Here is a 23362-nt window from a genome sequence, read left to right on the forward strand (position 1 = left end):
TTTTTATGGCTGCATAACATTCCATGGAGTATATGTACCACATTTTCTTTATGCAGTCTATCATCAATGGGCATTTGGGCTAATTCCTTGTCTTTGCTATTGTGAATAGTGCCACAATGAACATATGAGTGCGTATATCTTTATAATAGAAGGATTAATCCCAGTAACAGGATTGCTGGGTCAAATAATATTTCTGGTTCTAGGTCTTTGAGGAATTCCACACAGTCTCCCACAATGGTTGAACTAATTTACATTCCCAACAACAATGTAAAACCATTCCTATTTCTCCACAGCCTTGCCAGCATCTGTTGCTCCTTGACGTTTTAATAATCACTATTCTGACTGGCGTGAGATGGTATCTCATTGAGGTTTTGATTCGCATTTCTCCAGTGATCAGTGATGTTGAACTTTTTTACATTTGTTTGTTGGTTGTATAAATGTCTTCTTTTGAGAAGTGTCTGTTCATGTCCTTTGTGCACTTTTTAATGGAGTTGTTTTATTTATTTTTGGAAATTTGTTTAAGTTCCTTGTAGATTCTGACTATTAGACCTTCGTCCAATTGCAAAATTTTTCTCGCATTCTGTAGGTTATCTGTTCACTCTGATGATAGCTTCTTTTGTTGTGCGGAAGCTCTTTGGTTTAATTAGATCTCATTTGTCAATTTTTGCTTTTGTGCTTTTGTTACAATTGCTTTTGATGTTTTTGTCATGAAATCTTTGCCTGTGCCTATGTCCTGCATAGTATTGCCTATATTTTCTTCTAGGGTTTTTATAGTTTTGGGTTTTACGTTTAAATCTTTAATCCATCTTGGATTAATTTCTGTATTAGGTGTAAGGAAGTGGTCCAGTTTCAATTTTCTGCATATGGCTAGCCAGCTTTCCCAGCACCATTATTAAATACAGAATTCTTTCCCCATTGCTTGTTCTTGTCAGGTTTGTAGAAGATCAGATGGTTGTAGATGTGTGGTCATATTTCTGAGATCTCTATTCTGTTCCATTGGTCTGTGTCTGTTTTTGTACAAGTATCATGCTGTTTTTGTTACTGTAGTCTTGTAGTATAGTTTGAAGTTGGGTAGCCTGGTGCCTCTAGCTTTGTTCTTTTTGCTTAGGATTGTCTTAACTATATGGGCTCTTTTTTGGTTTTCTGTAAATTTTAAAGTAATGTTTTTCTAATTCTGTGAAGAATGTCAATGTAAATCTGTGAAGAATCTCAAAGTTTTTTAAACAAAAGCTTATTTTTTAAACAAATAAATTACATATATATGAAGTTAAATGTTAAATTATATACTGTATATATTAAAGTTACCAAAAATTTAAACTCTCTCTATAAATATACTTAGAATAGTTGATGCATATTGTTCTAGGCCTTTAAATGCAAATAAAAACATAAACAACAAATCAACACTAATAACAAATACTAGCACTGCGCTAATTTGTCTCTTTTTATTTAACAAATATATTTTGGCATCTTTTGATTTCTATACACATAGGTTTACCTCATTCTTTTAAAAGGGGAAGTATTTTATTATAGAAATATACTGTAAATTTAAAAATCATTCCCCTATTAAAATTTAAATGGATGACAACTTTTCAATTTTTATTATCCACATTATAATTTTACTGAAATTTTCTATTTCAAAGATTGCAGCAATGGCTATTTACATACCTTTTCTATTTGCATAACTATCTTTGGAAGCATTTCTACATTTGGAACTTCTGTGACAATGGATATACTCATTTTATATTTTGATGCATATTGTCAAATTAAACTCTAAGAATATTTTATAGTAAACCCTTCTAAAATAGCTATAACAGTTCTTAATTCCTCAGACCCTTCACAGAATTAGAGAGTTGATAGTACGTAGGATAGAATTGGATATCATCAATGAGATCATCGATCTTTAAAAATATTTGCTAATCTGGTAAATAATATCCTTTATTCATGTTTTATACGGAATTTATTTAAGATATTTAGAATACTCTATATATGTACTAAATATTAGAATTTATTTTTATATAAATTGCAAAATTTATTTTTATATAAATTTATTTTATATAAATTTTTATATGGTTGTTTGTATTCATTGCCAATTTTTCTACTTGACTCAAGGGCTTCATCTAAGTGATTTGTAAGAATACTTTAAATATTAATGGAATCATACATTTTTTATTTGAATTAGTTTTTAATTATGATACTTTTAAAATGGGATTTATTGTCTCCTGTTTAATTATTATCTCTGTGTAACAGTTATCCTTCCAATTTCCATTTTGACTTCTTTTTTCCCCAGATATATCTATATGTGTATGTGATATGGGACATAGGATGTGGGATAGCTTATGTACAATTTTGTGATACTGAATAGAATATCTTAGATCTGGTATGCTAAACCTTAATTGAGGCTTCTCTATGCATTGACCTCTTCTGTAATTGAATCCATTGGTAATGAAATGAACCTTATCTAGACTTTAGCACAGACAAAATCCACTGCGGCTGACTACCAGTGTTGCCATTTTGTTCTATCTGGAAGTGACAGGCTTTCCACTTTCTGTTTCTCTTAATTTGGGATACACCCTATATCACATCTTTCCTTCTCCAGGAGAAATAATCTTGTACATCTGAGGTCAGCTTTAATAGCAGGAAAATCACAAAAAGTACATCAGAAAATATTTTTAAAATATTCTTTCCATTATATGTATATAATTTTGTTTCCTTTATCAACTTTTAATTGCTCAATCAAAATGAATGCGTTTAAGTTAGAAAAAATATGCAGAGGTCTTGATGAGAATTGGTGGCATGTAGGATAGAGCAGTCATTGTAGGAGTAGCAATAAGTGGATGTAACATGAATATTTACTAATTGAATACTTACTTATAATACAATAATTATTTAGAAGATGAGGATGATGATTATGTGTGAGAAAGATTTAATTTAGGCAGCTTCAAGGTTTCTAGATTGAGAAATTGATTGTGTTGTACTGCCATTTGTTGAGTTGAAAACCATTGTAGGAGAAATGGTCTGGGGCAATAGAAAGACAAATGGGATAGTTTGGAACATACTGACTTGGATGCACCTGTAGGATTTCTAAGTAAAGATTACAAGCATAAGATAACTAATTTTTTTTAAAATTATTATTATTATACTTTAAGTTCTAGGGTACATGTGCATAACGTGCAGGTTTGTTACATATGTATACTTGTGTCATGTTGGTGTGCTGCACCCATCAACTCGTCAGCACCTATCAACTCATCATTTACATCAGGTATAACTCCCAATGCCATCCTTCCCCCCACCCCCTCCCCATGATAGGCCCCGGTATGTGATGTTCCCCTTCCCGAGTCCAAGTGATCTCATTGTTCAGTTCCCACCTATGAGTGAGAACATGCGGTGTTTGGTTTTCTGTTCTTGTGATAGTTTGCTAAGAATGATGGTTTCCAGCTGCATCCATGTCCCTACAAAGGACACAAACTCATCCTTTTTTATGGCTGCATAGTATTCCATGGTGTATATGTGCCACATTTTCTTAATCCAGTCTGTCACTGATGGACATTTGGGTTGATTCCAAGTCTTTGCTATTGTGAATAGTGCCGCAATAAACATACGTGTGCATGTGTCTTTATAGCAGCATGATTTATAATCCTTTGGGTATATACCCAGTAATGGGATGGCTGGGTCATATGGTACATCTAGTTCTAGATCCTTGAGGAATCGCCATACTGTTTTCCATAATGGTTGAACTAGCTGATCAGATAACTAATTTTTAAACTGAGAAGAGAGGAATTTTTTGTTTGTTTGTTTTGAGATGGAGTCTCGCTCTGTCACCCAGACTGGAGTGCAGTGGCGCGATCTCGGCTCACTGCAAGCTCCATCTCCGGAGTTCACGCCATTCTCTTGCCTCGACCTTCCGAGTAGCTGGGACTACAGGCACCCGCCACCACGCCCGGCTAATTTTTTGTATTTTTAGTAGAGACTGGGTTTCACCGTGTTCGCCAGGATGGTCTCGATCTCCTGACCTCGTGATCCGCCCGCCTCGGCCTCCCAAAGTGCTGGGATCACAGGCGTGAGCCACCGTGCCCGGTCAAGAGGAATTTTTTAAAAATTATACACTTCATAATCTTCAACATAGGGGCCACAGTTCAAACCATGACATTTGTGGAAATCTTCCGGGTACAGTTTTTCCGCCAAGAAAGCAGCAGGCATGGATGCTTGGATAGAGCACTGTGGAATTCCAACCCTCGAAGGACAGATAGAAAAAAATAAGAGTGAATACTGAGGTTGGAGGAAAATAGTCATCTATCATGTCATGAAATAGAAGAGTTTTGGAAGAAAGATTCAACTGTTTCTATGAAGTCTCAAAAAATGAATCATTAAACGGATTAAGCAGGGATAAGAATGCTATTGCACAATACTGCCAGGAGAGTGGGCTTCCCCTGCTGATATATGCCTTCTTTGTTGGATAAGAGGAGGCTTCTACCTTCTTTTCATGAGACAAATCTGACATAGTAAATTATTGGGGGCTGTCTTTTCTTGAAAATTTCTCCAACCTAGGAATGTCTGAAGGGGCAGATTAAACCACCTAAACCTTTTCATGGAGGAATGTTCTCCATTTCCTCTTTATGTTGGTGAGCTTTTCTGTAAGAGTAATGGCAACCCAGGCAGATGTTTTAGTGGTTGGGGGAGAAGCAAGGAAGTAAGAGATAGCGTTGTCTACTTAGGTTTTAGAAACTGAGCCTGCTTTTGTTAAACCCCTTGTGATCCTCTAGAGTTGTTATTTCAGTTTCCCAGGAACAGGAGATTTCACAATGAGTTTTGCTTCAAATCTCTGACTAGTAACAATGTTTCTCTGCCTAATGTTATTTTATGCATATGTTTTCTTAGAAAACTTGCTGGGTTGCTGAGAGGTAGAAAAGACTGGTCTAAATTATATGATGTATTTCTGCGAAATATTGCAATAACATTTTTATTATGGCTTAAAATTATAACTGAAAATTTGACAGATCTTTATTGTAAAGAGAAGAGAAGAGGGATAAGTTGTCATTTCCTAGAACTGAAAGTGAGGGGATAATATTGGAGAAGGGTCCTTCCGATCAGAGGCAGATTTTTGTAGATCACAGTAACAATCAGCCATACAACTTTTATTTTCAGTTCACGAGACACATCTAATTGATGACCATAATGACAACATTCAACTTGAGCGGCTTCAATCCAGGCCCATTCATCCTACTGGGGATTCCATGGCTGGAGCAGTTTCACATCTGGATAGGGATTCCCTTCTTTATTACCTACCCTGTGGCACTTGCAGGCAATAGCGTCCTTCTCTACCTCATTTCTATGGAGCAGAGCCTCCATGAACCCATGTTCTTTTTCCTTTCCATGCTAGCTGCTATAGATCTCATGCTGTCTAATACATGTTTACCAAAAACATTCAGCATCTTCTGGCTGGGTCCTCAGGAAATCACCTTTCCTGGATGTCTTACTTAGATGTTTTTTCTCCACTACAGCTTTGCCATGGATTCTGCCATCCTTCTGGCCATGGCGTTTGATCATTATGTTGCTATTTGCTTCCCTATAAGATACACCACTATTGTCACTCATGAAATTATTACTAAGATTGTGGTGGGTATTAGCAGCAGGAGCTTTTTCTTCCCATGTGTGTTCCTGTTAAAGCGACTACCGTTCTGTAAAACACTCATCATTCCCAACACATACTGTGAGCACATAGGCATTGCCCAGCTTGCCTGTGCGGACATATCCATCAACATCTGGTATGGCTTTGCTGTGCCTATAATGACTGTCATATCAGACTGATTCTCACTGGCATCTCCTACACTCTTATTCTTCATGCTATCTTTAACCTTCCATCCTTAGATACCCGCCAGAAAGCCCTCAGCACATCTGGTTCCCACATTTGTGTCATTCTTACATTCTACACACCAGCCATATTCTCCGTCCTTGCCCACCGTTTTGGTCACAATATTCCTCATTCCTTCCACATACTATTTGCCAACCTCTACGTAGCTATCCCCCCTGCACTCAATCCAATCATCTATGGAGTGAAGACCAAGCAGATTTGAGACAAAATCATCCTCCTCTTTTTCTCTAAAGGGAACCAGTGACAGGAAGCTGACAGCTTGGGAAAGAAATCAGGTAATTACATTGATTTTCTAGTATTTCTTATTTTTTAAAAGCTGGAATCCTTACAACATTGACTTAAATGTATATGAAATACTGTAAATCCACTATGTGTTATAGGAAACAGTGAGAGAAAATGAATAGGTAGAGAAGCCAAATAAAAGTTGAAGAAAAATTTCATGTATAAAAGGATCAGAGAGAAATTTATATCTCATTTTCAGATAAGATTTCTTAGCTATCAGAATCACCAGAACTGTTGAAGAATGTATAGTAAGCCCATTAAGGTAGGATAGAGCTTACTTGCATTTTTGCATTTGCATTTTTACCAAGTTCCCCAGGGGACTGTGATGACCACTAAAGTTTGAGAACCACTGTCTCTTAGAAGATTTATTTTCCTGAAGGATTCTTAAAAGAGGGTAATTATTTGCTCTATCTTTACTGAATCTCATCTGGAAAGTGTCCTACAAAGGTATCCCAAATTGTGAGGATTTTACTTATGTCTTTTAACCTCTTTATAAGACTAATCTGTCTAGTTATATATGATCAACACGCTATCTTCTAAGTCTTGGAATTCTTAAATGTTCATAAACAATTTGGAAATCATATTTAAATATTCTAGTGGGTAGCCCCAGTGGAGATCCCAGCCAACAGCTAACAACAGCTAGCTATGTCAGTAAGCCATCTTGGATATTCAGTCCAATTGAGACTTCAGACATCTGTAGCAATAATATGAAAAATTGTAAAGTATACTTAATAAACATATGTGTTTGGCTAAGGAGATTTTAAAGCAAAGTACTGGAAGTACCAACACTATTTTTATGCTACATATGGTAATGTACGTATAAAGAAATATGAAGTAATAAATGAAATTGTTTAAGGTTCAAACAACATTTAGAGTAAATACAAAGGTGACATATCTGGCTAGGTTCAAATAAAAAATTAACTCTCTCCACCCCTGGCTTCTCCAAATGACAAAAAATTCTCACAGTGAAAAATGGTCCCAGGGTGTAGTATCATCTCCAGAAAAAGGTTGTAAGATCCTTTGCTAACAATAGAGAAATATGTAAGTTTGCATCTTATAGAGGTTTTCAATTAAAGAAGCTTCTAAGAATCTTTAGAATTTTTTTTCAGAGTACTGTAACTCTCAGACAAAATCAGAAAGGCAAAAATCTAAAAGGTATATGTGGATATGACTTTTGTCTAATAGAGTAAACTCAAATTTTTATAGAGAACTCAGATTTTAAGAAAAATGTGCAGTTACAAGTACCATGAGCTTTGGTGGAAAATGACATAGTCATTGCAAAATAAAAAGAAGTCCTTAGATTTTTAACTTTATTAAGCAGGAAGCAGACTGAGAAAGCTGCTCACATATATATACAAGTCATTCTTTACAAAAAAAAAAAAAAAAAAGAAAGATGACATAGAATATAGAATTAATTTCCCCGCGGTTGTAGTCAAGCCATGGAGAATTACTCCCAGGGAAGAGGAGCGGGATTGGGTCCTTATTAGGAAAGTGGTGGTGTTTTTCTGGCTGTACTTTAGAATTAAAATAGACAAGTGGCTGTTATATGCCTTTGCCACTATTTCACATGTGAGTATCTATTGCAGTTATTCTATCTCTGTATCACAAATGTATGTTGGCTGTAAAGGAGACAGATAACTCATTTGATTTACTTCACAAATCTTCGGATTGAGAGAAGCTGCACTCATGGAGCTGTACAAAAGGAACTGAATCCAAGGGGTCTTATTCATACTTTGTCCTGATTTTCAGGCTGGGATTCTGGGCTTCGAACTAATCCCATAATGAGAATGAGACTTTGGGGTCTTCAAGAAGAGGTGAATGCATTTTGTATGTATGAGGATATGTGTATTATGGCCAGAGGACAGAATGTTGTAGGTGTTATTTTTCAAAGATGGCAAGACAACATCTTGCATCACATACAGTTTTCTGCAATATTACCTCACCATTCTTCTAATAAGTAAAATCAATTTTCTTTCCCTATTTTTCTGGTCTGTCCTTAGCAATGTTTTTGAAAAATAGATGTGACATTTGGGGATATTTGAGGCAAGGATATAAGAAATCTTACAGCTTTGTCATTGGTGTCTTTGAACATGTACTTTTTGGATACTCTAGAAGACAGACATCATGCTGTGATAATCTAAAGCCAAACGGAGAGGTCATGTGGTTGATAGCTTTGGCTGAGCTCCTGGTTAACAGCATCAGTACTAGTCAAGCTGAGTGATGACTACACATGCATAAAATATCTGATTATAGCCACATGAGAGAGATATCCCAAGTGAGAAATGCCCAAATGATCTCAGTAAACCTATAGCATTATAAGAGATAAAAATAAATTGTTTTAAAGCTATTGTTTGGGAGTGGTTTGTTATGCAACAATAGTTAACTGGAATAATTAGAGTCTTAGGTACTCTGATCTTTCTTCCAGAGATCTTGACTACCCTACTTCATCTACTTAATTCCTTGGAAATACTTTTGAATTTGTATTTTTAAAAAATATGGAAATTATTAATAATCTAAAACTCAGGCAATTTGCTTCTCACAAATCACCTGCTATTTTTCAGCTCATTTTCTCTTGAATCCTGATTCAACAATCTTTCAACTTAAGGACATTGATAACAAATTAATCTTAATATTTTTTCACATTTCATCATTTTCTTTATTTCTTAATTTCCCCCTTCCCATTATTAATTTTATGCTCCATTCCTTTAATTACTTTTTAAATACAAATATTCTCTCTCTCTCCCTCTTTTCTCTTTCCTTTCCTCCCTAACACACACATACACTTTATTGTGCTTGTTCAGCCACACAGTAACTCTACCTAAATGTAACTCTCCACCAATTTGTACCTGCAGCCATTGGCTCAGCAGTTTTTTTCTCTCATCTTGAATTATCAATTTTCACTCTCTTTTGCATCTTTCTCTATTATTACAAGCACTTGATAATATTTATCTCATCTTAAAATTGTTTCTTGACTCCAGTTTCCTTCCAGCTATTACTCCCAATTCTCTACTTTATTTTGCAGTGTAACTCCTTGAAACAGTTGTCTATATTTACTGTTTCTAGTTCTTCTCTCCCATTTTCTCTTTAACTCAGTCCTACCCAAATTTCATATTAATATTGCATAATTCTCTTCTTGTCGAAATCTATCATAGCTACAATTTCTAAAAGCAGTGGTCTCAGTCCTTATTCCTTGACATATCTGCAGTATTTCATATACCTTTAAAACTCTCTCTCTATATATATCTTTAAAAAATTACTTTATTCACTAGCCTACAGTGGTTTTTCGTCTACCCTAAAAGTGCTACTTATTTGTGTCCTTAACTTGTTCTTCTTAATCATATGACCTCTAATGTTAGCGTTTAGTCCCAGTGCTCTTGTAGGCATTCATTTTCTTTTAATCTCATTTAGATATTGTCATTATAATGATGATTAGCAAATGTGTATCTCCACTGTGGATCTTTTCTTTAATCTCCTGACTTGTATATCAACAACTGCCAATATATCATTTCCTCAGTGGATTATGGGAAAAGCATGCATCCTCACACTAAACTGTAACTAGCAGTACCTTTGATTAAGTAGCTTATCATCTGGTATAATTAGATGAAGAAAAAAAGACAACGACTTACCCTAGTAAACACATAATGTTAAAGTGAAATAAAGAATCAGGCTCAAGATCAACCTGGAGGAATTCAGATTAGACACAGTGATGCCTTTTTTTGATAATAGGCAACATGTGATACTGGATTAGGCAACAACAATAAAACAACAACAACAACAACAACAACAACAACAAAAGCTGTGGAAATTCTAATCCAAGATACATGTCTTCCGACACTATTCTTCTTCCGTGTTTCCTTCCTTCTCCCTGAATTGCTCTCCCCAAGAATCTGGCACAATTTGGTTACAAATTTTGTCTAAAGGTTAGGCAGCTATGAACCCCTTAGTACAAGACCATGGTGACCGCTTCTCCTGCCTTAAAAAAAGTCTAGCCTTTAAAAGAAGACCCTGACATGACTGGTGTGTCTCCCCAGAGATCTTATTTGCAAATTAATCACTGTTTTTAGCAGTTTGGACCATCAGTGCTCTGAGCCATGCCACAGCCTCTCTTGACCAAAAAAGCCTTCCCAGGGTGGGAGTAAATGCAACAAGAAGACCTCAGATTCAGGAACTATGCTCTTGTGTTCAGTCCAGTCTTCTCCATGACTGCTGACTAATGAGTCTGGGGTGAGCATTATATGGATGAGGTAGGCGCAAAATAAGGCTGAAGACTGTTCTGTGAAGCCAGGAGCAGAGGTAGGTAAAGAGAGAATTGACAATCCAGATGTTCTGATGTATTTGGCTACTCTGGAGATCATCCAGACTTTCCCCTGGCTCCATTATAGAAACTAGTTCCTTGAATTTCTCAGGTTTTTTTTTTTTTTTTTGAGATGGAGTCTTGCTCTGTCACCCAGGCTAGAGTGCAGTGGCACGATCTTGGCTCACTGCAACCTCTACCTCCTGGGTTCGTGCGGTTCTCCTGTCTCAGCCTCCTGAGTAGCTGGGAATTACAACAAACGTGGGCCGCCACGCCTGGTTAATTTTTTTGTATTTTAGTAGAGACGGGGTTTCACCATGTTGGCCAGGCTGGTCTCAAACTCCTGACCTCAGGTGATCCGCCTGCCTCAGCCTCCCAAAGTGGTGGGATTACAGGCATGAGCCACCATTTCTGGCCACTCAGGTGTTTGAGTAGACTTAATGTGTACCAAATTATCATTAATAAATCCTTTGCTTTGCGCTTGAATCCCTCTTCTTGCAGTTAGAGATTTTAGTCTCTTGCTGTTTCATTATGGGTTCAAGGCAAGCCAGTCAGATCTCTGGAGCAGACTTTCTTAAAACAATGATGGAGTGTGATTTTTTTTTTTTAATAATTTTTATGCCTATGTTTAAGGTATAAAACATGATGTTATAAGACACATATAAATAATAAAATGGTTACTGTAGTGAAGCACGATAGTTGCATCTTAATCTCACTTGTATCTGTCAGGCTAGCCAGGCAGAAGTGAAGTTATATGTATTTGTTAGTAACTTTATACCTGAACAGATAGGACCCTAGTGGTGTTTTCCGAAAATGTATCTGTCTGATTTCTTGTCTTCTCAGTTTCTGAGCATACCTGGTATCCCCCAAATCTCATTTCCTCCACGTAAGTAATCCTGGAATTTTGTGTGCAGAAACTTTTGATGACTGCTAAGCTAGAAATCCTTGCTGCAGCATTCCTAGGTTTGTTTCTATCCAGGGCAAAGTCAGGTGACTGCCTCATTAAACACACTAACAGAACTTCTTCCTTTAATTAGATAAGCATTCCTTCATCCTTACTCTGCTCTTAATGGCAGCATAGAACACACTGGCTCCTTTTGTGTTGAAGAACCTCACAATGTCACAATAGTTCCTTGACCTCACAGGAAATTAAAGAGTGGACATCAATGTAGTACTATATTGGTGTGATTGGGATTACTGGGGAGCCATCTCATTTCATATCCTGCGAGAATGCACCTCATTCAGCTGAGGACCAGTCTCGGATCTTCGAAGAGAGTATTTGACTTAGAAGAGACTGAAACCACACTGTCTTCACCCTTGTATTATGGACTCAAGCCTATGTGTTTTTCAACTTGAGGAACTAAATGCAGTTTCCTCTTTTGAGAGGTGAGTACATAGTTAGAGAAAGGGACTCAGAGATTTCAAAATCATGAGAAATCACAGCGAATATTTTAGTTAGTGCTTATGAAGTTACAGAGACTGTATTATACACTTCACATGCTTTTTCTCAATTAAATCTCCATTAAACTCTATCAAGTATTGTCTGAATTTTATAATAGGAAATTGAGGACTATGGGGAATAAGGAAATTGCTCAAAGTAATACAGTTGGCAAGTTAATGTAATAGAGCAATATTTTGAACCTAGGAGGTCTGAACATAGGCCCTGATCTCGTATTTTTCAGACTAGACTACAGAAGGAGAGCTTCAGGAGTCAAGTCATACAAGAGTTGCTTGAAGCATTTGGGGAAGACTCAGATTTAGAGATGAATTTCATTTTCGCAGGGAAGCCTGCCCTAAGTAGAAACTGTCTCATGCAACTCTTCATCATAGTATATATCAATTTGGCATTTTATGCATGTATTGGGAATTATTTGATTAATTTTGTCTTCTTATTAGACTATAAACTTAGTAGATCATAGAATATGTATGTTCTTACTCTTCAATGTGTATTTCAAACATCTAGAAGAATAACTGGTACATAATAATATTTCTTTGTCAAAAATGTTTTGACAAGTAAATGAAAGGAAAAAGCAGCCTTTGAAAGAACATAAAATTGGAAGCTTAAGACAATGAAGAGAAATCATAGTGTTTAATGTGGGTTGTGGTTATAGACATTGACTCAATAAAAAGAAAAGCATTCTTAAGCTCAGAAAGTCTAAAGTTGAGAATGGCTGCCTCAAAAAAGGCAGACTTATACATCACTAAATGATTCCCTGTCATTGGAGATGTATAAGCAACTTCCATGTAATCACTTTTCACAAGATACTACATTTGGGAGTCAACACCATATAATTAGTGAACTACATATGCTTTGTAATTTACTTCCCAACTGGGTGACAATATTATGTTCCATTGGTTTATCAATAAAGTAAAATAAATAAAAAGAAAATATAAAAAACTTAGATATTGCCAGAAACCAAAAGCATTCATATTTTTAAAAAATTTTTGAGGATGTATCAAGTTAAAGTAAACAAAATAACTTTATAAGTAATTAAAACTTGTAATAATGTTATTATGTGTCCAATTTACAGTGACCATTAATATAAAGTTAGTATAAACTTGCAGTAGTATACGAGAAATGCTTACTACAGTTACTAAAACAAAATTTATAATGCTATATGAATTTATTCATATGAATAAATACTATATGAGTTCAAATGCTATATGAGTTTATTTTCACTATATTCAATTGAGCAGGAGATTAAAAGAAAAATATTCTTTTCTGAAAATTTTTAAATTTTAGCTTCAGGGGTACATGCACAGTTTTGTTATATAGGTAAGTTTGTGTCTCAGGGGTTTGCTGTACAGATTATTTCCTTACTCAGGTACTAAGCCTGGTGCCCAATACTTATTTTTTCTACTTCTCTCCCTCCTCCCACTCTTCACCCTCAAGCAAGTCCCAGTGTCTGTTGTTTCCTAAAACAAGGATATTCTTTATAATTATTATAGAACTCTTTAATCCTATCTTAGGTTCTTCCACATTCTAAAATTCTTTTTAGGTGAGAATGACTGGATGAAGTTAACATTAATATCCCTTCTAGAATCAAGAATCTTTGAACCTCTAAGACTGGCCTTCAACAAGATAAGAGTGATGGTTCTGACTTCACCTACAGGAGTCCAGATTTTTTTTCTTATTTTTCTTTCCTATTTTCTTATTTTTCTTTCTATTGGCATAACCTCAAACCACAGAGCAGGCACTCTGAGAAACTCCCTGATTTAAGTCACCTGTAAATCCCCAGTCTCTCCTTTTCTTCTTTCCTTCCCATGGCATGCTTTATCTGCTTAAGTATTTCCTGCAGCACACACTGTGTGGCTATTGGACTTACTGGTCCCAAAGTATCATTACCCTAAAGTATTATATTCTAAAGCTGGGAAAACAGATTAGGATTAATTAAAAAACAGATAGAAATCTATTATACAGATTAGGTCATAAATCTGTATAAATGTATTATACAGATTAGGTTAAGTACTGAATCAGAGGTGATAAGGAGCACCTATTAGAACATACAGGATGAACAGAACATGGGAGGAATCACAGATCCAGCAAGGGAAGATCTGGTCTGATTCATAAAGAAGGCCCCCAAGAGGGAACACTATTTTGCAGACATGGTCACTTACCCAAGTTTGTTAAGAAATTCAATTATTACCAGCCTGGCCAATATGGTGAAACCCCTCCTCTACTAAAAATACAAAAATTAGCGGGGCATGGTGGTGCACGCTTGTAGTTCCAGCTATTCCAGAGACTGAGGCACGAGACTTGCTTCAAACCGGGAGGCAGAGGTTGCAGTAAGCCAAGATCACACCACTGAACTCTAGACGACAGAGCAAGACTCTGTCTCCAGAAAAAAAAGAAAAGAAATTTAATTACTGCATTTAATCTTTTATTAATTGTATATTAAATGTTATTTGTTGGCCTAATGTGTATAAGGCATAGATGTTGAATACAGAGAACAAAAAACGAGACTCAGAGATTTCACAGTGTAATGGGAAGAGAGATATATACATACTTATTAAACAATTTTATATTTCCAAAGTGAGACACTCTGAAGACGCACAGTTCACTCTTCATAGGAGAAGGGATTATAGAAGGACTTCAAAGAGAAAAATGTATTCAGCTGGTTTTTGAAAGACTGTTAGGAACTATCCAGGTGACCAAATGAAAACAGCCCTTCTATGCAGAAAAAACACCAAATAAAAATGAATACTGGTGTAAGAAAGCATGTTTTTAGACACTTCATGATGCATATATAATTGGAACATGAAATATATGGTGAAATGTGGTGCTAAAAAATGCTAGTTAGCAAGAGCAATTGTATCAGACCCCCAGAAAGAGACAGATTACACACTGAAATAATTTGAGGCGAATGTAATACAGAAACCATTTACAAAGGTGTGGTTATGTGTAAGAAAACCAGAAGTGCTTGTGATATTGGTTAAGTAGCAGTAGGCACTATTACAACCATTGGATTGAAGACACAAGAGGAAGATATGATTGCCAGAGAGAACCAGAGCCAGAGAAGACTTAGATAGGGATGACATTAGCTTGCAACAGCTTTCTTGGGAGAATACTGGAGGAATAAACATCTGACTGTTTTCTTCCTCCCTCCTATCTCTTGTTGGTGTTTTCTATTGCCAAATTCAGCCAGAAGTGAGAAGGCAAGGGAACCTGTTCATGTAGTCCATAGAGGTCAATGTTTCAGAGCTCAGAACATGATAGAAAGTGGTGGAGGGTAGAACAGAGGAGGTTAATGTAAGGTAGTCTGCACAACATAAATGTAGAGAGATCATATTTATATTACAGTTGGTTATATTCACATGATAGAATATTTAGGCAGCAATGCAGAGGCTCCACTCGAAGATGGAAATCCTGGAAGTGAACATATTAGTGACAAAGCTATTTTAATAACAGAGACAATAAGTGAGGAGGGCATGAATTTGAGTAAAATTGGTGGGAATGAAGAAAGGCAAGAAATTGAATGAATAATTAAGAGGAAGAAATGGCTTCTAGGATGACGTTATTTTATTTTTAACCACTTTTAGGAAAATAAGGCCTCTGTTCTCTGCATTATTATGTTCTCTGCATCTATCCCCAATGACACTGCCCTCAACCCTTCAACATTTATTCTGTTTGAAATCCCAGGGATGCAAGACCAACATGTTTGTATGTCCTTGCTCTGATGGGAAATGGTACCATCCTGTACATCATTATGACAGACAGAACTTTGCACGAGCCAGTGTACCTTTTCCTGTGCCTGCTTTCCATCACTGACCTGGTACTTTGTTTGTCTACATTGCCCAAAATGCTAACAATCTTCTGACTTAGGTCTCACATGATTTCCTACTATGGCTGCCTCACCCAGATGTTTTTTGTTCATGGAGTCTTTGCCACAGAGTCAGCTGTTCTGTTGGCCATGGCTTTTGATAGCTATGTGGCCATCTGCTGTCCACTTCATTATGCATCCATCCTCAATGCCACCATGATTGGGAAGGTTGGTGTAGCATGTGTGATTCATGGTCTTCTCTTTGTTTTCCCCTTTGTCATCTTCACTGAACGCTTACCCTTCTGTGGACATCACATCATTCCCCACACCTACTGTGAGCACACGGGCATAGCCAAGCTTGCCTGTGCCAGCATCAAGCCCAACACCATTTATGGTCTCACTGTGGCACTTTCAATCACTGGCATGGATGTGGTCCTCATTGCCTCCTCTTGCCTCCTGATCCTGCTGACTGTGCTGCGCCTGCACTCTAAGGATGCTCAGCTCTGAGCATTTAGTACTTGCAGAGCCCACATTTGTGTGATTCTTATTTTCTATATTCCTGCCCTTATTTTCCCTTTTTCACTCACCGTTTTGGCCACCAAGTACCCCCTCACGTCCACACTGTACTTGCAAATCTCTATCTCCTTGTGCCTCCTGTTCTCAACCGCCTGGTCTAAGGCATCAACACTAGACAGATTCACCTGAGACTATTTGGCTTTTTTTTATGAGGAGGAGGTAACTATACTCTCTACATGCACAGAGGATTAATGGAAAAAGTTATAATTAATCTTTTACTTTCTTTAGCACCTCTTATCCTTGGACTAGAGGTTTCTACTTCTGCTAATTCTAGCACACCAGTATCATGTATTATTGGAGAGTTTTTGAAGTATTTGTGAGAAACTATCTATACCTGCTAAATATGCAGAATATCATTTTTCTATAAAATTATCCTGTGACCTGTTAATGGGCCTATAGGTATTGAATATTTCCAGGGAAAGGTTATGTAGTTCACTTGAAAGTAAAAGGCAAGGAGAGTTATTCTCTCCATGTACTGAAATCTCATATGCTAGAGTTGAGGAATTGAGAACACACACACACACACACACACACACACACAATTAATTAATTATTGCCAGCATTTTCTTAGACCAGGAGAGTCTTCAGTGAGAGTTTCAGCCTAGACCAGAGATTGCTGTGAGAACTCAACACCAAGGATTAGGTTGACAATACATGAGGAGGACTACAGGGGGAGAAGTCTGAAAGCACATAATTCCATGGGAACCCCATCATATTAGTTTCTCAAGGAAGTAGTCCAAAATATGTCACTTTTGGCCAGATGTGGTGGCTTCTATCTGTAATCCTAGCATTTTGAGAGGCCAAGGTGGGAGGATTGCTTGAGCTTAGGAATTCAAGACTAGCCTGGGCATCATGGCTAGACCCTGTCTTGGCAAAAAATTAAAAATTTAGCCAGGCGTGGTATCATGTGTCTGTAGTCCTAGCTACTTGGGAGGCTGAGGCGGGGGATCACTTGAGCCTAGGAGGTTGAGGCTGCAGTGAGCCATGTTTGTGCTACTACATTCCAGCACAGGGAACAGAGTGAGACCCTATCTTAAAATAAAATAGTAATAAAAATGTCACTTTGTAGCTAATGTAGTCACCTCCTGACTGATGACCTTTGCATTTTTCCTGGCATTTTAAGTGTGATGGACTTATCATGTAAATTATTCTGAGAGGCACTGTGAACTTGATCTAACCTTTTGTTTCCTCCATTAGTCTATAGCACTTTGGGTATACAAGGGTGCCTAGGACATTGAGTTTCCTGTTAATGCTATCCAGACTAATTGGATGACAGTAAACCTTCCCCAAACAGCTGGCTGGCATGTTTTTAGCACAGGCTTAACTTGCACAAGAATTGATGTTCCCCCACTTGGAAAAAATAAATGCGAGTAACCAGTCTATTCTCCTATATAACGCAATAATATTCTCCAGCATCAATTTTTCATCATATAGTGCTTTTACCAGAAACTCTTGATCTTTTAAGGCATTAATTCTACTTTTCAACTTCAGTATCTAAGTTTCTTTTTTTTTTTAAGAGTCTGAGATTGATCCCACCCACAGTTAACTTAGTTTGTAATGTGGTGTTTGATAAATAGGATCCTATAAACAGAGACCACAGTTTCTTTTATTATATTATAGTAAAATATATATAACATAAACTTTGTTATTTTAACCATTTTTAAGTGTATGGTTTGTGACATTAATTACATTTAAAATATTGTGTGACTATTACCATTATGTCCAAGACTTTTTATCACCTCAAACAGAAACTCTGTAACCACTAAGCAATAACTTCCCATTTCTCCTTCTACTCATGCCTGGAAATTTCTAATCTTCTTCTTGAAGAGAAAAACCTTATGCAGAAACTTTAGAAATACTCTTCATTTATTTTTTCTTATAGTTGAACATCTGTTCAGAAATATTTCTTGAGGATCAACTATATTCTAGACAATAATATAATTTCACAGGTGACTAAGGCCCAGTGTCAGACTTTAGAAAACCCACAATCTAGAAAGAGAGGAAATAATGTAATAACAACAAAATATGGCATTTTCAGTGATATAGTATAAAAGATACCATGGGAATGAAGAGGAAAGTATGCATATGTTAAATAATGATATTTTGGACACTGAAGTAATTATCATTTTATGGATTCATCTTAATTCTAGACCCTTTTTTCCACTGGGCTGAAGCAAAAAGGTGCCATGTGTCCATAACGTGAGTTAATTTTTTTTTTTTTTGAGACTGAGTCTCCCTCTATTGCCCAGGAGTGCCCTCTATTGCTGGAGTGCAGTGGCGCTATCTCTGCTCACTGCAAACTCCACCTCCCGGGTTCAAACCATCCTTGTGCCTCAGCCTCCTGCGTAGCTGGGATTACAGGTGCCCGCCACCACGCCTAGCTAATTTTTGTATTTTTAGTAGAGACAGGTTTCACCATGTTGGCCAGGCTCGTCTTGAACTCCTGACCTCAAGTGATCCACCTGCCTTGGCCTCCCAAAGTGCTGGGATTATAGATGTGAGCCACTGCTCCCGGTGAGAGAATATTTTTTCATCTTCTCATGGTTCTCATGTTGACTAAGTAAGCCATTTCTATGGAAAATTTTGTATCAAAAATTAATTATAAAAAGCTGCTGCTTACATATTAAGGAAAGAAAAATTAAACAACTATGAAGACTATCTCCTCTGTTGGAAGTTATTAAAACTCACTTACTTAAGACAACAGGAAATATATCTATACTCAAAACTTAGGTTTATTAATCCTGCTACAGCAAGCAAGAAAGCATTCCAAAAGAGCCCCTGGGTAACTCAAAAGAGTTGGGAGGGGATTCTTATATGATATGAACTTGTTGTGCTTGATCACTTTAAGGAGAGATCTTGGAAGTTTGGGAGGATTCCAGTTTGGATGTGGTCAAGCAATATGGGTAATTTGGAATTGTATATCAATATTTTCTAAATCTAGGAAATGTGAGAACAAAAGTGGGCTAGAATTAACATTGGTAAAGCAAAAGCAGTTACCCATGTTAGCAAGAAGAGTAATTCTGATTGGCTTTCTCTCAGTCTTCTTCTAGACTTTGTCACAGAATGGCCTGTCTGTATTGTTCACATTCTTCAGGCTTTGTTTATGTTCAACAGGGAACAACATGTACTAAATTCTGGTGGATTTATTTTTTTAATATTTCATTGTCCCCTTTTGGCCAAAAACAGATGAAAACAGCCTTCAACACATTAATTTGTGCATTCCGGTTAACCATTGTCGGAATTGTACTGATAGAAGGTTGCTCAGAAAACAGCCTGTAGTCCTGCATGTTTCTTTTGTTAAATGATAATCGTTGAATAACGTAATATGACAATGACTATGCAGCAGTATTTAAGACTTCAGACTGGTCTTGTATTGTACTGAACAAATGCCATACAGACTATGACCAGCAAATCAATGATTCATAGTTTATGTAGTAGGCTATGGAACCAGAGACCTAGATCACCAAACTCAGGCCACATAAAAACATAATCAAATTCCATTTCAGTTTATTTTTGAGATCCAGGAGGCTTTCCTTTAGCTTAACCACACTGTTTCACCTAAAAGGTGGTATTCGCATGGGTACTACAGAAGGTCTTAAATGTGCCAAATGTCTCCTTGGCTAGCTAAGAAGAAAATGGTTAGTGTTTTTCTGACTATGGGAGGAGCAGTCTGAGACAGTGGACAGGAAGAGGGAGTTAGCTCCCTTTCCAGGAGCTTCCTGACTAACCCATACCTACTCATTTTGGAAGTCCATCTAGATGTTCTTCTCGGGAAAATACAGTTCACTAGAAGGTTACAGGTTTTAAATATTTGAAAATCTGTAGGCATTACTCCTTTGTTACAAGAGAGATTTATGTGTGTCAGGTACACAGAAGTCCACCTTTAGAACACAAACATCATTGTCATTGTATCATTTATTACCACAAGATTGGAACAATTTTTTATTTTTTTCAAAAGGAGGAAATTATCTTTGGAATGACATCGAACCTATAAAACAGACTAGAGAGTACATGAAAATACTCACTACTGTAATAAAAATTGTCCCAATATTTGTCACTACCCCTACTGACCTTGAATATACTGCAAATGATGAAATAAATTTAGCTTATGTATTGTGTTGACTCTAGGTCCGGCCTAATATTTAAAATATTAACGATTGAGGTCAGTGACGTGAGGAAAGTATGATACCAAAAGGAACTTGAGGAAAAAAAGTTGTATTCTTGAATATTTGAAGGAAGAGTTAATAATTGTTTGGGGGATGACAAATCCAGCATTCAGAGGACTAGCTGTGGTCACGCAGCTGTGGTCACACATGCCCCCCAACCCCAGCCCTATCCAGGTATTATTTTGCTTTAAATAGCAGAGAAACACATTATGAGATTAGGCTGTGATTACAGTTAAAACATGTTTAAATGCATTTAGAAACCCTTAGGCAACCACTAAGATATATCAAATTAAGATGATAAAAAATTTTAGCAATAAGACAAAAACAAGAACAGAGATACAAAAAGTTAATCTTGTTCTGTTGTCTTGGCATGAGAAAGTACACTTCACACCATTATCTGCTAATTAGAAAATTTCGGGTTAACCTTGCCGTGTGAGGGTCATCTGCTTCTGGAAGATCCTGAAAAATCTTCAGTTTAAGGTTCCAATAAGTATGTACTTACTAACAGTTTTCATTGAAAAGGGCCAATTACATTGTGAGCTGGAAACATGTATGTAATAATCAATCCTTTGAGGCTTTACTGCTTTGCTGGTTGTTAACAGTACTTGAGAAATTTTCTCCAGTGTGAATCAATGTTACTATTTTTCTGGTGTTTCTAAAATATCTAGTTTCCTCTTTTACCATTATTTGTAGAAAATAAATAAGTGGCAGGTGAGGAAAAGTGGTTCTTATATGTCAATGATAAGCTTAAACAACTCCAGTCAGTGTATCATGTTAACCCGCATTATCAAAATCAAGAAGTAAATTCCCAATTGATACAAAACACGTAATTAACTTTTAAGAATTTTTAATCTGTAATCATTCTGGCAATAAGAATATATTATTGAAAATGAAGCCACTAATATTTAGGCCTCTTATTTATTCCATGATGTATATCATAAATACAGCTTCTGTGTCTATATTTGAACATAAACATAAATATGTTTTATTTAATGTGAAAAGTAAACAGTCATCAAAATATGTAAATCCTAATTTGGAAAGAGAAAAACACTTTCACAATAGAATTAATTGAAATTTCGGGAAGTCTTCAGGATTTTCTAGGTATAGAATCACATTGTCAACAAAGGGAGAATTTGACTTCTTCTTTCCCTATTTGGATGCCTTTTATTTCTTTCTCTTGCCTAATTCCTCTGGCTAGAACTTTCAGTACTAAGGGAATGATGAGAGTGAATAGGAATGATGAATGTGGGCATCCTTGTCTTGTTTCAGTTTCAAGGGGAGTGGTTTCAGCTTTAGCCTGCTTAGTATGATGCTGGCTGTGGATTTGTCATTGATGACTCTTAATATTTTGAGGTGTGTTCTCCCATGCCTATTTGATTGAGGGGTTTTAGCATGGAGGAATGTGGGATTTTATTAAAATCTTTTTCTGCACCTATTGAGATAATTATGTCATTTTCTTTTTAAATTCTGTTTATGTGGCAAATCACATTTATTTATATGTATATGTTGAACCAACCTAGCATCCTAGGAATGAAGTCTACTTGATCATGATGAACTAATTTTTTGATGTGCTGCTGGATTTGGTTTGCTAGTATTTTCTAGAGGATTTTGGCATCAGTGTTCATCAGGAGTATTAGCCTATAGTTTTCCTTTTTCATTGTGTCTTTGCCAGGTTTTGTTGTCACGGTGATCGAGGCTTCATAGAATCAGTTAGGAAGGAGTCCCTCCTTGATTTTTTTAGAATATTTTCAGTAGAATTGATACCAGCTCTTCTTTGTATGTCTGGTAAAATTCAGCTGTAAATCTCTCTGGTCTGGAGGTATTTTTGGTTTGTAGGTTTTTTGTTTGTTTGTTTGTTTTGTTTTTTTATTAGTGGTTCCATTTGGAACTCAATTTTGGTGTGTTTCAATTTCTTCCTGATTCAATCTTGGTATGTTATCTGTTTCCAGGAATTTATTCATTTTTTCTATGTTTTCCAGTTTTTGTACATAGAGGTGTTCATAATATTCTCCGAGGATCTTTTGCATTTCTATGATATCAATTGTAATGTTGCTTTTGTCATTTCTGATTGCATTTGTATCTACATATGGTTTGGCTGTATCACCACCCAAATCTCATCTTGAATTGTAGCTCTCATAATCTCCACATGTCGTGAGAGGGACCCAGTGGGAGGTAATTGAATCATAGGGGTGGTTACCTCCATGCTGTTCACTTGATAATGAGTGAGTTCTCACGAGATCTGTTGGTTTTTATAAGGGGCTTTTTCCCCCTCGTTGCTCTCATTCTTCTCTTTGCTGCTGCCATGAGAAGAAGGACATGTTTGCTTCCCCTTCCACCATGATTGTAAGTTTCCTGAGGCCTCCCCAGCCATGCTGAACTGTGAGCCAATTAAACCTTTTTCCTTTATAAATTACCCAATCTGGGGTATGTCTCTATTAGCAGCATGAGAATGAACTAATACAGATCTTTATTTTTTCTTTGCTAATCTAGCTAGTGGTCCATCCATCTTATTCAGCCTTTCAGAGAATCAACTTTTGGTTTTGTTTGTTCCTTTTATGAATTTTTCTGTCTCGCTTTCACTCAGTTTTGCTTTGAAAATATATTTCTTTACTTTTGGTAACTTTAGGGGGATTAATTTGTTTTTATTTTTATAGCTCCTCTTGGTTTTGGCTTGTTAATTTGAAATCTAAATATGTGAGGTAGGCATTTAGCACCATAAACTTTTAACACTGCTTTTGCTGTATCACAGATTTTTGTATGTTTTGTCTCTGTTTTCACTTACTTCACAGATTTTTAAAATTTCTACCTTAATTTTACTCTTTACTCAGAAGCCATTCAGGAACAAGTTGTTTAATTTCAACTTAATTATGTGGTTTTGAAAAATCTTCCTGGTATTTATTTCCATTTTTATCCA

The 23362-nt window shown here is 36.4% G+C and overlaps 2 pseudogenes; both read left to right on the plus strand.

Moving 5' to 3' along the window:
• The first annotated feature begins 5172 nt into the window (after positions 1 to 5172).
• Positions 5173 to 6113, plus strand: LOC105533511 (annotated as a pseudogene).
• Positions 6114 to 15515: 9402 nt separating this feature from the next.
• Positions 15516 to 16434, plus strand: LOC105533505 (annotated as a pseudogene).
• The last annotated feature ends 6928 nt before the right edge of the window (positions 16435 to 23362 follow it).

Source organism: Mandrillus leucophaeus, unplaced genomic scaffold (assembly GCF_000951045.1).
Source record: "Mandrillus leucophaeus isolate KB7577 unplaced genomic scaffold, Mleu.le_1.0 Scaffold1254, whole genome shotgun sequence".
In the NCBI taxonomy this organism is placed as follows: Eukaryota; Metazoa; Chordata; class Mammalia; order Primates; family Cercopithecidae; genus Mandrillus; species Mandrillus leucophaeus.